This window comes from Hibiscus syriacus, unplaced genomic scaffold (assembly GCF_006381635.1).
Source record: "Hibiscus syriacus cultivar Baekdansim isolate YM2019G1 unplaced genomic scaffold, ASM638163v2 tig00002840_pilon, whole genome shotgun sequence".
In the NCBI taxonomy this organism is placed as follows: Eukaryota; Viridiplantae; Streptophyta; class Magnoliopsida; order Malvales; family Malvaceae; genus Hibiscus; species Hibiscus syriacus.
In genome coordinates, this window is record NW_024061947.1 from 8,505,002 (window position 1) to 8,519,757 (window position 14,756).

General features: G+C 32.9%; 1 pseudogene; it reads right to left on the minus strand.

The window, feature by feature from the left end:
- Positions 1 to 1,746: 1,746 nt before the first annotated feature.
- Positions 1,747 to 14,688, minus strand: LOC120152397 (annotated as a pseudogene).
- Between the last annotated feature and the right edge of the window lie 68 nt (positions 14,689 to 14,756).

Genomic DNA, 14,756 nt, shown 5'->3' on the forward strand with positions numbered 1-14,756 from the left:
TAGTTCAAGTTTCAATATTATATTTCGAGTTTGAGTTGAACCTGATAATTTTTAGTTTGTGAGTTTGAGTTGAGTTTACTTTTAAAGTTTTCAAGTTCGAGTCGAGTTCAGCAATACTCGAGTTCGATTTGGCTCGTTTAACAAACGACGTTGTTTGGTTTAATTTTTTTTTAAAAAAAAACAAAAATCTGGGTTTTTCTCGGTTTTCAGCCGGTTCGGTTCGAACGGTTCAACGGTTCTGGCCGGTTCACTAATAGCGGTTCAATCGGTTTAAATTGAACCGGACTAAGCAACGGTTCTCGGTTGAACCGGCCGGTCCGGTCCGATTTTCAAAACAAAGATAATAATGATAATTTGGTCAAATATATATTCTAATAATATTTTATTTCTTTAACCAAATACGGTAATATTATATTCATGCTAAATCAACCAAACACAAAATATAATATTCTAAGTAATCTTATTCTCTGATAATCTTTTATTCACACTAATAATCTTACATTCTGTGAACCAAACGTATCATTAAATGAAGAGCTTTTATGGTTTTGACTCGGAAAACAAAACATGTGTTCAATGTTGAACACACTTGGCAACACACAGTTATCACTTCCCACGTCTCAGCTTCGGGTACTGCGCTGTCTGGTCTGGTTTCCATAAACCAAATTGTGTTTGGTACATTGCTTTCTCTCTCTCTCTCTCTCTCTTAACTACATGGATAGCGGTTTACATTTGGTTTTTAAAATATATAATCCAATTAATTAAAAAAAATAATATATGATTATTTTCATTTAGTTTTAATTAATATATAATTATTCAGAAGTTAACTTTCATTAGTTTAATTATGAGTTTGTTTATTTGGTTGTAATTGGTTTTTTTAAAATTAAATTTTAAAATATGAATTATATTTTTGGAAAACATTTTTTAAAAAACAGTTTACATTGTTTAGATGTTGCATTGTAAAATGTTTTACACTGTTTGGTTAGTTTTATTGAAAATAATTTAGGAAATCTATTTTTTTAAATGTATATATTTTTATATTTTTCTTATTATTTACATTTTAAATTTTTTTAAGTTATTTTTATAAAATGTATTTTATAAAATTTTGAAATGAAATGTTTTATTTGTATAAGTACATGAAATTAAATTTATAGATAATATAATAATTTATGTTGATTGTGTTATAAATATACAATTTTAGGTTTGAAGTATTCATGATACTTTATCTAGTAGCATTTTGATAATTAAATTTTAACTCATAATTAATATTATATGTAAGTTTAATTGATATAATCTTGATAATGTATTAAAAATATATTATCAAAGTAAATAATTAAAATTACATCATTATTAAAACAACAATAGTACATCACATTAGAAATAATAATAATATTTTCAAAGTATTTAATTAAAACTACATCACATTAAGAAAGCGATATTATCCAACCATAATAATACAAAGATATTGTCGAATTCATAATTAGTGCTACAATAGATCAAACCAACATATGATTAAAGTCTATAATTAGTACTACAACACATTAAAGTTTAAATATTATCTAAGTCATAAACAGTAATACTCCACATTAAAAGTTCACATCCTAACTTTGAGGAAACTTTTGAACCCAAATTTTCCTATGTTTTGGGTTTTTTTTTTTTTGCCAAGAAAACAAACATTAATACTTATCTCTGAAGTACGGTTAGCCATAAGCTTTAACCAAATTGTTGTCCTAAACTCAAACACTATGTGCTTCACTACAAACTGTAATGCCAAATTTAAGAATGATTCTTTGAAGACAGAATCCACTACAAACTGCAATGCCAAATTCTTAGTATGAAGGGAGACAGTTAGCCATAAGCTTTAACCAAATTGTTGTCCTAAACTCAAACACTATGTGCTTCACTAATTTAATTACCTTAGATGATCACTAACTATCAATGGTGTTACATGTTTAGTAAGAAGGAAAGATCCTACTGAGTTTTCCAGGCAGGGCATAGAAGCATTCAGTCCTCGAATCGGCATTGAAGTTCCTGAACTTTTCGCACCATTGGCTGCCGTTATCTCGCTCAACCGATGTGTCCCCGCAACCAAGTGTGCAGTCCAAGAAAAAAGCCACGACAATGGCCAACGTTGCTGACGATGAAAACATTACTTGCATCACATTGTTGAACTGCAACTGTTAACGAAATCGTGTTAAGCAAGACGAATAACGATAGAGACTGATGTGTTAAGCATGCGAAATGAATTGACTCACCCATGTAGGAGTGTGAACTGGACCATGACCGGATACTAGTACATAGTCATTGAAATATCGAGGCATTGAGAGGCCCAAAAAGAGAGAAAATCCCAGTATGAACTTGGTTCTGAAGCTGTTTAGGTTGCAAAACTGAAGAAGACCGAGCCCGGCTGAAGCTGCGGTCAATCACAGTGTTCCAAAAACCGGGTTAACTCACATTATTGTTGGTTAATGAGTTCATAAAGAAGATACATACCAACATAGGCAAAGAGGACACTGTGCAGAGCAGCAACAATTGGCAATGGTACTGAAGCCATAACAGCCCCGAATTTCCCTGTCCATAAGCATCACACCGTGACAAAATCAGATCAATCTACATGTAATAATACCCCAAAAATACTCATAAGTTTTGTTTTGAGTTATTGTTCATGTTAGAATATACAGGATTACCGTATCGAATACGGAAAAGAAAAGCATGAATAATGCCGATAGATGAATGACTCTCCGACTTCCGACTCTTGTTAATCCCAAAAGACCTGCATTTTCACTGAATTGCAGGAGACATCATCATCAAATAATGCTTTAACAAATGTAATTATTAATGAATTTCGAAAGTAAATGATAGTTACACTGAAGCAGTGGAGCCAATTCCTGTACCAAATAAACCATTGGGCAAAAGGCCTACTCCCTGGAGTTCACAGAAATCCAAGAACTTATTAGAATCTAGAATTAGGAAATGCAGAAGAAGAGATAAAGATAATCTTATATGTACCAGCCAACCAACCCCACGGCTATGCACAAAAGGTGGCATAGGAGTGGCACTTGCATATCTCGATGCCGCAATAAATGTACCAGTAGACTGCCAAAGAAACTGAACGAAAATGACAATTTTATTTGAACTAAGAAATTTTAATTGCAGCACCTATTGTATAGCTGATGTATATGACAGGGGATGAGAATACAAAAGAGAGCATCATAATATTGTGCAAGCCAATACAAGTCAACATTATCGATACATAGGAGCATACCAAGGTGCAGCACCGATGAGCCCGGATTGGTCGGTACGGCAGCTGAACTGAGTTTTTGGAGCTCTATTATCATAAACACCAGTTGCTGTCAAAATTTCGCCATAAACCCATATAATCGCAACCGAGAAAAGGATCGCAAAACGATGGCGCATCGCTCCCTTGGATTTGAGTAACGGGGGAGCATACTGCAAAGGCGTCAATGATAAACCACATCAGTTAATAACACAAGACATAGGAGAAGGTGAAATATAATAGACCATCACATGATTTGCACAGAAACTTGAGGGTGAAGAATTAAGAACAATGGGTCACCTGAGATAAGAAAACCACTGCTATTAATGCCGGAAGTCCGATTTCAATGCATCTGGACAACTACAGTAACAATGGAAGAAATATGAAAAAAAAGTAAACAATTACTAAAAAAAGAAATGGGATTCACTCACGTTTTACAGAGCAATGCCAGAATGCTTACATGAGGGAAACCATTTGCATAGAGGCCAAGTCCTGTGAGAATCACAAGAGGAGCAGCTACAAGTGGGCTGAAAAACCAACAACACAAATTTCAATCGTTTTAACAAAATTACAAACCCCCTATGCCCAAATCACGTATTTTTCTACTGCTATAACCTGGATTGCTTTCGACATGAAGCTAGAAAAAACCAGAATACCTACATAATCTCAAGGCTCTAAACAAGGAAAAAGAAGAAGAAGAAGCTATCATTTATTAGAAAGAGGAGGAAGAGCATTAGGGATTCGAAATATTACCTTGGAATCGTAGATCTCCTCACTTGATTTTGCTGGTACAAAATCTGCTGATTTTGTTGTGGGCTGAGTAATTGTTGGTGGTGAGAATAAGAGGTGATAGTTGATAGGAGAATGATGGTGATAGTTGATAGGAGAATGAAGGAGATCAAAGGCAAAGAAGGGCAAGCAGTTGGTTCGTAAAATGAATTCCCGTTTTTTTCATGGTAAGTTGTTTTACAGGAATGAAGGAGCTTCTTTTACGTTGACCGTAAATGTAATTACGTTGATCAAATGATTTTACGGGAACCAAGCACGATAATTCGGCGGAAAGAGGGAAAATAGTTTTCGTAATTAGATTTTCCCAAATAAATAGACCCAGGTAGTTCTGTTGTGCAGCGGTTAAAAACGACTAAAATATGGTGTGACCGATTATGTTATATCATTTAACAGGAAATATTATCAAGTAAAATAACAAATTAGGTAGCACTTAATAATAAAATAGGTTAATTACTAGAAACATTATCAAACACAATAACATATTAGGTAGCGTTTATATAATGTAATAGGTAGCGCTTATATAATAAAATGGGTTAATTACTGAAAATATTATTAAGTACAATAACATATTAGGCAGCGCTTATATAATGTAATAGGTAGCGCTTATATTGACATATTCTATCATAAAATCGATATTTATATCAGTAACATTACAAATTTACTTATTACATTATAATTATCGGTTTCGATATTTTTGGGATCGATACAATTTTAAATGTATCGACACTTTATGCGTGCACCTCGTTGGGCATTCATTCTGGAAAAAAGTATCGACACAAACTTAAAACGTGTCGATACATTATGTATACGTATTTTCTCATAAAACTAATATATTTCTACCGGGTATATTGTAAATTTACCTATTACATTGTAATTATCGGTTTGGATTTTTTGAGATCGATATTTTTAATAAATGTATCGACACTTTATGTGTGCACCTCGTTGGACATTCATTCTGGAAAAAAGTATCGACACAAACTTAAAATGTGTCGATACATTATGTAGACCTATTTTATCATAAAACATATATATTTCTACCGAGTACATTGTAAATTTACCTATTACATTATAATTATCAGTTTCGATGTTTTTGGGATCGATACTTTTAATAAATGTATTGATACTTTTAATAAATGTATCGAAACTTTATGTGTGCACCTCGATTAACATTTATTCTGGACAAAATGTATCGACATTTTTTAAATTTGTGTCGATACATTATGTAGACTTATTCTCTCATAAAACCGGTATATTTATATTGGTTACATTGTAAATTTACCTATTACATTATAATTATCGGTTTCGATGTAACATATGTGTCGATACTTTTAAAAAATGTATCGACACATACGTTTAACTATTCTCTCATTATAATATAATTATATATTATTATTATTATAATAAATAATAAATATAATTTATAATAATTTTATTTTAATAAAATATAATAATTATAATTTTTATTTATAAAATTATAGATATAATATTTTAATAATAATATTGACATAAATAATATTAAATAAATTATTCTAATATTTTATAAATAATATTATTATTTTGTTAATAAATAATATTATTTTATTATATTTGATGTTTATAATTATATTGTAATTATGATTATTTTTCATCACTTCATTATGATTATTTTTTAATATTATATTATATTATATATATATTATTTGAAAGCTAATATCAAAAAAGAAATACCGTGTCCTTTTTTTCATTAGTTATATTGTGACAACTTACAAACTAAAAAATTAAAATTAATTTGTATAATTTGTGTTTACTAATTTTATCATTAAAAAGTCTATTTTTACTGGTTTTGTTATTGTTGGGCATAACAAAACCGATAAAAATTACTTAAAATTATTATTTCTACCTAAAACATCATTGTTTTGTAACATTTCCAGTAAAATGCCCAACAATAATAAAACCAATAAAAAAATAACAAAAACGGTAGTGTTTTACCTGTTTTGTTAAAATAATGATGTTTTCGGTAATTTTTACATGTTTTGTTATTGTTGTATACCAGTTACATTGTAAATTTACCTATTACATTATAATTATAACATATGTGTCGAAACTTTTAGAAAATGTATCGACATATATGTTTAACTATTCTTTCATTATAATATAATTAATGATATATTATTCTTATTATAAAAAATAAAAAATATAATTTATAATAATTTTATTTTAATAAAATATAATAATCATAATTTTTATTTATAAAATTATAGATATAATATTTTAATAATAATATTTACATAAATAATATTAAATAAATTATTCTAATATTTTAAAAATAATAATATTATTTTGTTAATAAATAATATTGTTTTATTGTATTTGATGTTTATAGGCACTATTACTGCTTTTCTTTTAAATTCCAAAAGTGTCGATACTTATTTAAATAGAATTGATACTTTCAACATTCGCGGTAGGTAGTTTAATGTAATAGTAGCGCCTATTTTTTACCGTTTACATTATTATACATGATAATATTTCCAGTAAATAATCGGTTATGTTATCATTTGTAATATTTTAGACGTTTACCTAATATATTGTAATAACAAATTAAATAATTAACCTATTTTATTATGTAAGTGCTACCTATTACGTTATATAAGCGCTACCTAATATGTTATTGTGCTTGATAATGTTTCCAGTAATTAACCTATTTTATTATATAAGCGCTACCTATTACATTATATAAGCGGTACCTAATATGTTATTGTGCTTGACAATGTTTTCAGTAATTAACCTATTTTATTATATAAGCGCTACCTATTACATTATATAAGCGGTACTTAATATGTTATTGTGCTTGATAATGTTTCCAGTAATTAACATATTTTATTATATAAGCATTACCTATTACATTATATAAGCGCTACCTATTACATTATATAAGCGCTACCTATTACATCATATTTGTACATGTTATATTGTAAAGTATTGATCTTTTTTATAAAAAAGATTGATACTTTCAACATATCAGGTAACATTATGATAAAACCGATAAAATTTACCTGATATGTTGAAAGTATAGATACTTTTTTATAAAAATGTATCAATACTTTGTTGAAAGTTATGTAATTTATGTTTCAAAATTTTTTAATAGTACTTCATGTTTTCCATCTACAATATTAATTTAATAATTTCATTTACACAAAAAATTATTTAATTGTTTTGATATTTTATAAAATATATCTAGAATTTAAATTTAACAATTTTAACCAAAGATAATAATAAATATGTAATATCTATGTTTATCATTTTTAATTTAATAATAATATATGCCGCAACATAAAAATAAACCATTAGACGTGTATAATTACTAAATTAATATCTTAAAACTCACTAAAAAATAACCTTAAATTAATGTTTTCCACAGTGAAATAAGTATGGACACTTATATATATGTATTGATACTTACCGATAACCAAAGTTTACCGGTTACCAAATTTTTTAATAGTTTTTCATGTTTTCTACTTAAAACATTATTAGTTTGTCAACATAATAGGTAGCTCTAAACCGAATTTATTAAATATCTTTTAATACATCCGGTAATGTCGTATATTATCCGTATATTAGTCGCCTTTCCTGAGACAATCCCAACAGACCCTATTTGGCAAGTAAAAGATTTAATTTTAACCCTTAAAATTTATCATTTCAGCCCTCATTATCAACCGTCGTCGGTTATCTTCGGCCACCACCACCATCTTAAACCACTTGAATTTTGTTCTGAATTGCACGTTAGTTCGAATAGTGGTGATAATGTGGCTTACAGATGAAGGGATCAATCGAAAGACGAAAAATAGTGGTAATGACTTAAAATCCAAAGAACCTTTGAACTCTTCTCCACGAAAAACGATGGCAGATTACGATGAAAAGTCAACGGAAATTTGATCGGAGGTCGACGTTGGTGCTGATGACGATGACAGTGACACTCACAGCTGGCTGACGACTATGGAAGAGAAAGGGAGAAGATGGTAGGGGAGAACGGGTTATTTGTTTTCTTAATTAAAAAATATTTTAAATTTTTTAATTTCTAAAATAAATTTTTAAAATTATCAGAACGTGTCACGCATCATTTAACGGAGATTTTTAATAACGGTTAACGTTCAGACATCTAAAAGTGGAGAAAACATTAGACACATTTTTTAGCGAAAATGTTTTTAGACATTAAAACATTTTTTTGAGAAATAATTTTGACACATATAATATTTATATTAAGGCTAAATTCAAAATAGTTTAGGTACAAAGTTGTAATTTACCCCTTTTTAATATTCTTCTCTCTTACTCTGGCTTCCCCTACTTGCACAGTCCAATACCGTTTCATATCGTTCATCTTCTTCGTTGCATGAGACTAAAAAACCAGAATGGTAACAAAGAAAATGAGCTGAACTGATTCTTCATTCTTCTTCTTCTTCATTTTTTTTCTCGGCAATATTGAAGTAATGGAGATCATAAACATTCCAGTCCTTGTTGGAAGCAATGACACGAAGCCAATCCCAGACATTGTGCTTCTTCAAATACTTCTTAGTCAAGTATTTGAAGTATTTGGAAACCAAACAATAACCATTGTCAAAAACTCAACTCCACCTTTAGAACTAAAAGATTGTTCTTCCCTATTTCAAACAAAGAACCCAAGACATCTAAGAGAGTATCAGACAATCAAGGATCAAAGTAGAAGAATTTAACCATTGATCTTTCTTTGTTTTATGGTACATATCACAAAGCAGCTAAAATCATGAAGTTGACCTAATAAATAAAACCATTTCCTTAAAATTATTCAATTCATAAATAGAGCAAATAAAACGTCATATTCCTTAAATTAATTCAATTTATATCCCCCCTGAAAGTGGAAAACGGACAACAATGGAGTATAAATTGTTGGGAAATAAGCCCGAGTACAAGTAATTTCCCTATAACCAGATTAGTGAGAATGCGAAATAAAAGCAAAAAAAATAATACCCGAAATTGATAACGGAGTTCAGCCAATTGTGCCTACGTCTCCGGACTGCTGCAGATCTTTTACAAGAGAGAAAATTTACAGGTGTTTACAAAATACTCACTACTCACAAGAAAGCTCTCTAGTATTGGGAGAAAAAAATTATTTTGGGATGATTTTGAAGCTAAATGAGCTAGGGTATTTATAGTTGAAGGTTAAGAACTAATCTTATAAATACCCTAAAGTCCAGTGACTAATAATAATTATCCTATTACAATTTTTCAATAAACATCTACCAAACTTTGAAAAACCATTTTTCAAAGAAACATTTACCAAACTTTGAACTTTTAACAATCTCCCACTTGAAGACTGATTTTAATCTGTCTTCACACCTGAATAAATGCAGCAGCTTTTCTAGTCTTGTTACTCTAGCATGCCAACTGAAGTTGACACAACTTCAGTTTGTCCGTGGTCACCGTCTTTGTCAACATGTCTGCCGGATTTTGAGCTCCACTGATCTTTTCAAGTTTTAAAATCCCATCTTCCAAAAGAGACCGGATAAAATGATATCGCAATTGTATGTGCTTCGTCCGGGAATGAAAAGACGGATTCTTTGCTAGATGTATAGCACTTTGACTGTCGTAATACAAGACATTGTTTTCTTGTTTCTTGCCTAACTCTTCCAAGAAACTTTGGAGCCAAACCATCTCCTTGCTGGCTTCCATAACAACGACATATTCTGCTTTAGTTGTGGAGAGAGCAATTATCTTCTGTAGTTGAGAAACCCAACTCACTGCGGTTCCTCCTAGAGTATAGACATACCCTGTAGTGCTCCTTCTGATGTTAACATTTCCGGCTAAGTCAGCATCTACATAGCCTGTCAGTATCGTATCTCCACTTTTGAAACAAAGTGTTTTGTTTGTGGTACCCCGCAGATATCTGAGGATCCATTTGACTGCTTCCCAGTGTACCTTGCCCGGATTATTCATATACCTGCTAACAGCTCTCACTGCTTGAGCAATATTTGGTCTGGTACAAACCATGGCATACATCAGACTTCCAATTAATGAGGCATACGGTACCTTCACCATGTGTGCACGTTATTCCTCTGTCTTTGGTGATTGTTCTTTGGAGAGTCTGAAATGAACACCTAAAGGTGTACTTACTGGTTTAGCATCTTGCATGTTGAACCTGGAGAGTACTTTGTTGATGTACTCAACCTTTGATAATATCAAAGTCCCCGACTTTGTGTCTCTCTTGATCCTCATCCCAAGAATATGCTTTACAGCGCTCAGATCCTTTATAGCAAACTGTTTCGACAATTTTTGCTTCAAGTTTATAATCTTTTGCATGTTTGAGCCTGCAACGAGCATGTCATCAACGTACAACAATAAAATAATGAAGCTATTGTCGAATCTCTTAATGTAACAACAATGATCTGCTTGACATCTGGTAAAACCATTGCTACCCATGAAGCTATCGAACTTCTTGTACCACTGTCTAGGAGCTTGTTTTAAACCATACAAGCTCTTCTTCAACCTGTATACCAGGTTTTTCTTGTCTGCCTCTATGAAGCCTTCTGGTTGCCTCATATAGATTTCTTCCTCCAAATCACCATGAAGGAAAGCTATCTTCACATCTAACTGCTCAAGATGTAAATTCTCTGCAGCTACAATTTTTAACACCAGTCTAATTGTAGATAGCTTCATGACTGAAGAGAAAATTTCATTGTAGTCAATACCTTCTTTTTGCTGAAAGCCTTTGACAACCAATCTTGCTTTGTAGCATTTTCTCCCATCGTTCTCTTCTTTGATCCTGTAAATCCACTTGTTATGGAGTGTTTTATTTCCTGGTGGTAATTCAGTTAATTCCCACGTCTGATTTGACATAAGCGAGTCCATCTCATCTTTCATGGAAGACTCCCACTTGACTGAATCCTTCACTTGCATTGCTTCATCATAGCACTCTGGTTTACCATTGTCAGTCAGCAACAAGTAGTGCAAAGAAGGAGAATATTGTTGGGTTGGTTTAGGAATTCTGGAGGAGCGTCTCAGTTATGGTGTGACTGGTTCTTCTTGAACTGCTTCAGGAGTGATCTGAACATCATTTCTAGAAATCTCCTCAAACTCAACAAATTCATTTATTTCAGCTTCGGTGTTGGATCTACTTGATTCCATGGTTGACCTGTCTTTGTACATCACATTCTCATTTAAAATGACATCTCTGCTTCTGATGATCTTCCGATTTTCATAGCCCCAAAACTGGTAACCGAACTCATCACCACTATAACCAACAAAGACGCATTTGTTGGACTTGACATCAAGTTTACTTCTTTCAGTAGAATCTATGTGTACATAAGAAATACAACCAAATACTCTTAAGTGTGAAAGGTTTATTTCTTTCTTGCTCCAAACTTCCTCTGGTATTCTGCCATCCAAAGGAACCGAGGGCCCACGGTTGATCAGGTAAGTTGCAGTGTTGATAGCTTCAGCCCATAGAAATTTGGGTAATCTGGCATGTATCCTCATACTTCTGGCACATTCATTCAGAGTTCTGTTCATGCGCTCTGTTATGCCATTCTGTTGCGGTGTCATGGGAACTGTTGTATCCATCTTGATCCCATTGTTTGCGCAGAAATATCTGAATCTATGATTTCTGTACTCTCTTCCATTATCAGACCTCAACCGCTTAACTTTCAGACCAGCCTCATTTTCCACCATGGCCTTCCATTTTCTGAAGGTATCAAAGACTTCTGATTTCTTCTTCAGAAAATAAACTCACACCTTCCTTGTAGAATCATCGATGAATGTGACATAATATAATGAGTCTGCAAGTGATAGAACTGGAGATAGTCCCCATACATCATTATGAACCAACTCTAACTTTTCAGCCTTGGGTATCTTACCAATCTTTGCAAAGCTGACTTTCTTTTGTTTGCCAAAGATGCAATCCTTGCATAGTCCGACATCTATACTCTTTAGATCCGATAGCTTCCCTTTTGACAAAAGTGTTTTCATCCCTTTCTCGCTCATATGGCCAAGCCTTTGGTGCCATAGGTTTGATTTTCCATCAGCATCTGCTACTGCAATGATATTCTCTAAATTTGAGGTTACATAGAGAGTATCAGTCTTCTTACCACGAACAATGACGAGTGCTCCTTTGGTAATCTTCCATTCACAGCCTGAAAAAGTTGTGTTATATCCTTCTCCATCAAGCTGTCCTACAGAAATCAAATTTCTTTTGAGGTTAGGAATTTGTCTTACTCCTTTTAGCGTCTAGGTGGTCTAGTTTGGCAACTTTAATCGGATGTCTCCTTTTTCGACGATCTTCAAGGTTTCATCATCAGCTAGATGAACCTTCCCAAAAGCACCACTGACATAGTTCTCCATGATTTCTCGGCATGGGGTGGAGTGGAAAGATGCTTCTGAATCCAAGATCCATGATTCAATCGGACTGTTGACGCTTAGAATCATGACATCACCTGTATCCTCTATCACGTTGGCATATTCCTGTACGCCGATATTTTTCTTCGGTGCTCGGCAATCTTTTTTAAAGTGACCCTTCTTGCCGCAGTTATAACAAGTAAAATCTTTCTTTACTGTTCTTGATTTTCCCCTTCTGGATTTGGATATGCCACGATTTGAATTTCTTTCTGAAGTTCTCCCTCTGGACTCCGTGTGCAAGGCTGAGGAGGTTGATGCTTCACCCGATTCTCTCCGTCAAATTTCTTTACTTGGTACCAGATCCCGAACATCGTCGAATTTTAATTTACTATTTCTCGACGAGCTGCTAACTGCTGTAACAGTAGCATTCCAACTATATGGTAGAGATGATAAGAGAATTAAAGCTCGAACTTCATCATCGAATTCAATTTCCACGGAACTCAACTGGGTTGTGATTGTATTGAGTTCATTTAGGTGTTGAGCCACTGATGCCCCTTTCTCCATCCGCAAATTGAACAATCGCCTCATCAAATGAACTTTGTTTGAGGCCGATGACTTCTCATACATACAAGAGAGAGCCGCCATAAGACCCGCCGTGGTCTTTTCCTTTGCTATATTGAAAACAACACTGCGGGATAACGTCAGTCGGATAACTTCGATGGCTTGTCTGTCGAGAAGAGCCCAGTCTTCATTCTTCATGCCCTCTGGTTGCTTTCCTGATAGAGATTGATATATATTTTTCTGGTACAGAAAATCTTCAATTTGCATCTTCCAAAAGCCAAAGTCCGCACCATCGAACTTTTCAATTTTCACATTCCCTTCGTCTGTAGCCATCGCTCCCACTCGAATCTGGCTTCTTTGGATCGTTCTGACAATTTTCGCGAACCGCCGTGTATTAGAACACCTCCGTTGACAAATTCGTATCGCCAACAAAATTTTACTATTTACGAAATTCACTATTCATGTGAATAGTAATGAATAGTAACCTCGCAAAAATTGATAAAATTTACAACCAAAAGCTCTGATTACCAATTGTTGGGAAATAAGTCTAAGTACAAGTAATTTCCTTATAACCAGATTAGTGAGAATGCAAAATAAAAGCGGAAAAAATAATACCCAAAATTGATAACGGAGTTTAGTCAATTGTGCCTACGTCTCTGGACTACTGCAGATCTTTTACAAGAGAGAAAATTTATAGGTGTTTACAAAACACTCAATACTCACAAGAAAACTCTCTATTATTGGGAGAAAGAAATGATTTTGAAGCTAAATAAGCTAGGGTATTTATAGTTGAAGGTTAAGGATTAATCTTATAAATACCCTAAAGTCCAGTGACTGATAATAATTATCCCATTACAATTTTTTAACAAACATCTACCAAACTTTGAAAAACTATTTTTCAAAGAAACATTTACCAAACTTTGAAAAACTATTTTTAAAAGAAATATTTACTAAAACTTTAAAAACTATTTTTAAAGAAATATTTACTAAACTTTAAAAATAACTTTTTAAAAATTGATTGTCAAACTTTAAACTTTTAACAATTGAAAAGGTTGTACTATATCGTCATATTCCTTAAATTTATATCCCCTCTGAAAGTGGAAAACGGACAACAATGGAGTATAAACTACATTATCAAGACCTCGGGCATCCAAGGAACGATTAAAACAACAGTAGTTCTCAAGCAAGGGAAAGGTAAAAGCTCCCAAGCAGCCACTGCGAATAGAAATGTAGCTTTAAAACTTTCCATCGCCGACCTTGACCTTTAAGTCTAGCCCTAATTTAAAAGAGTTCACTCATACCTGATTACTTAAGAATCAAACAAATCTTAAGATCTAAGAATTCAGAACATTTGAATGATACAATAAAAAAATTAAAAAAAAAGGAGAAATAGAGAAAGCACCTCTTAGAGAAGTTAGACTCGGAGGTGGTGACGGAGTGGCAGAGAGCTCCACTATCATCAACAACCTGTTGAGGTGAAGGTTGCACAGCACCAGTCTACAAACACTCCAATCTATGGCTCCTAACAGTAAGAAGAACCTGCTGCTTCCACAGCAAGAACTTCATCTCGTCAAGAACAACATTCACCTTCTTCGTTCGTGAACATCTTGCCGTTCCTTGAGAATGACTCCACTGAACGAGCTCCACTGGTCAAACGCAGACATAGGCAAGCCAAACCTCAAAACAACCTAACAACCGACAGGACCTTCTGCAACTGATACCATGTTGAATTTTCTATGAAGATGAACACGTAAAGTAAAGATGAACTGAAATGCTTGCTTTACTTCAAAGG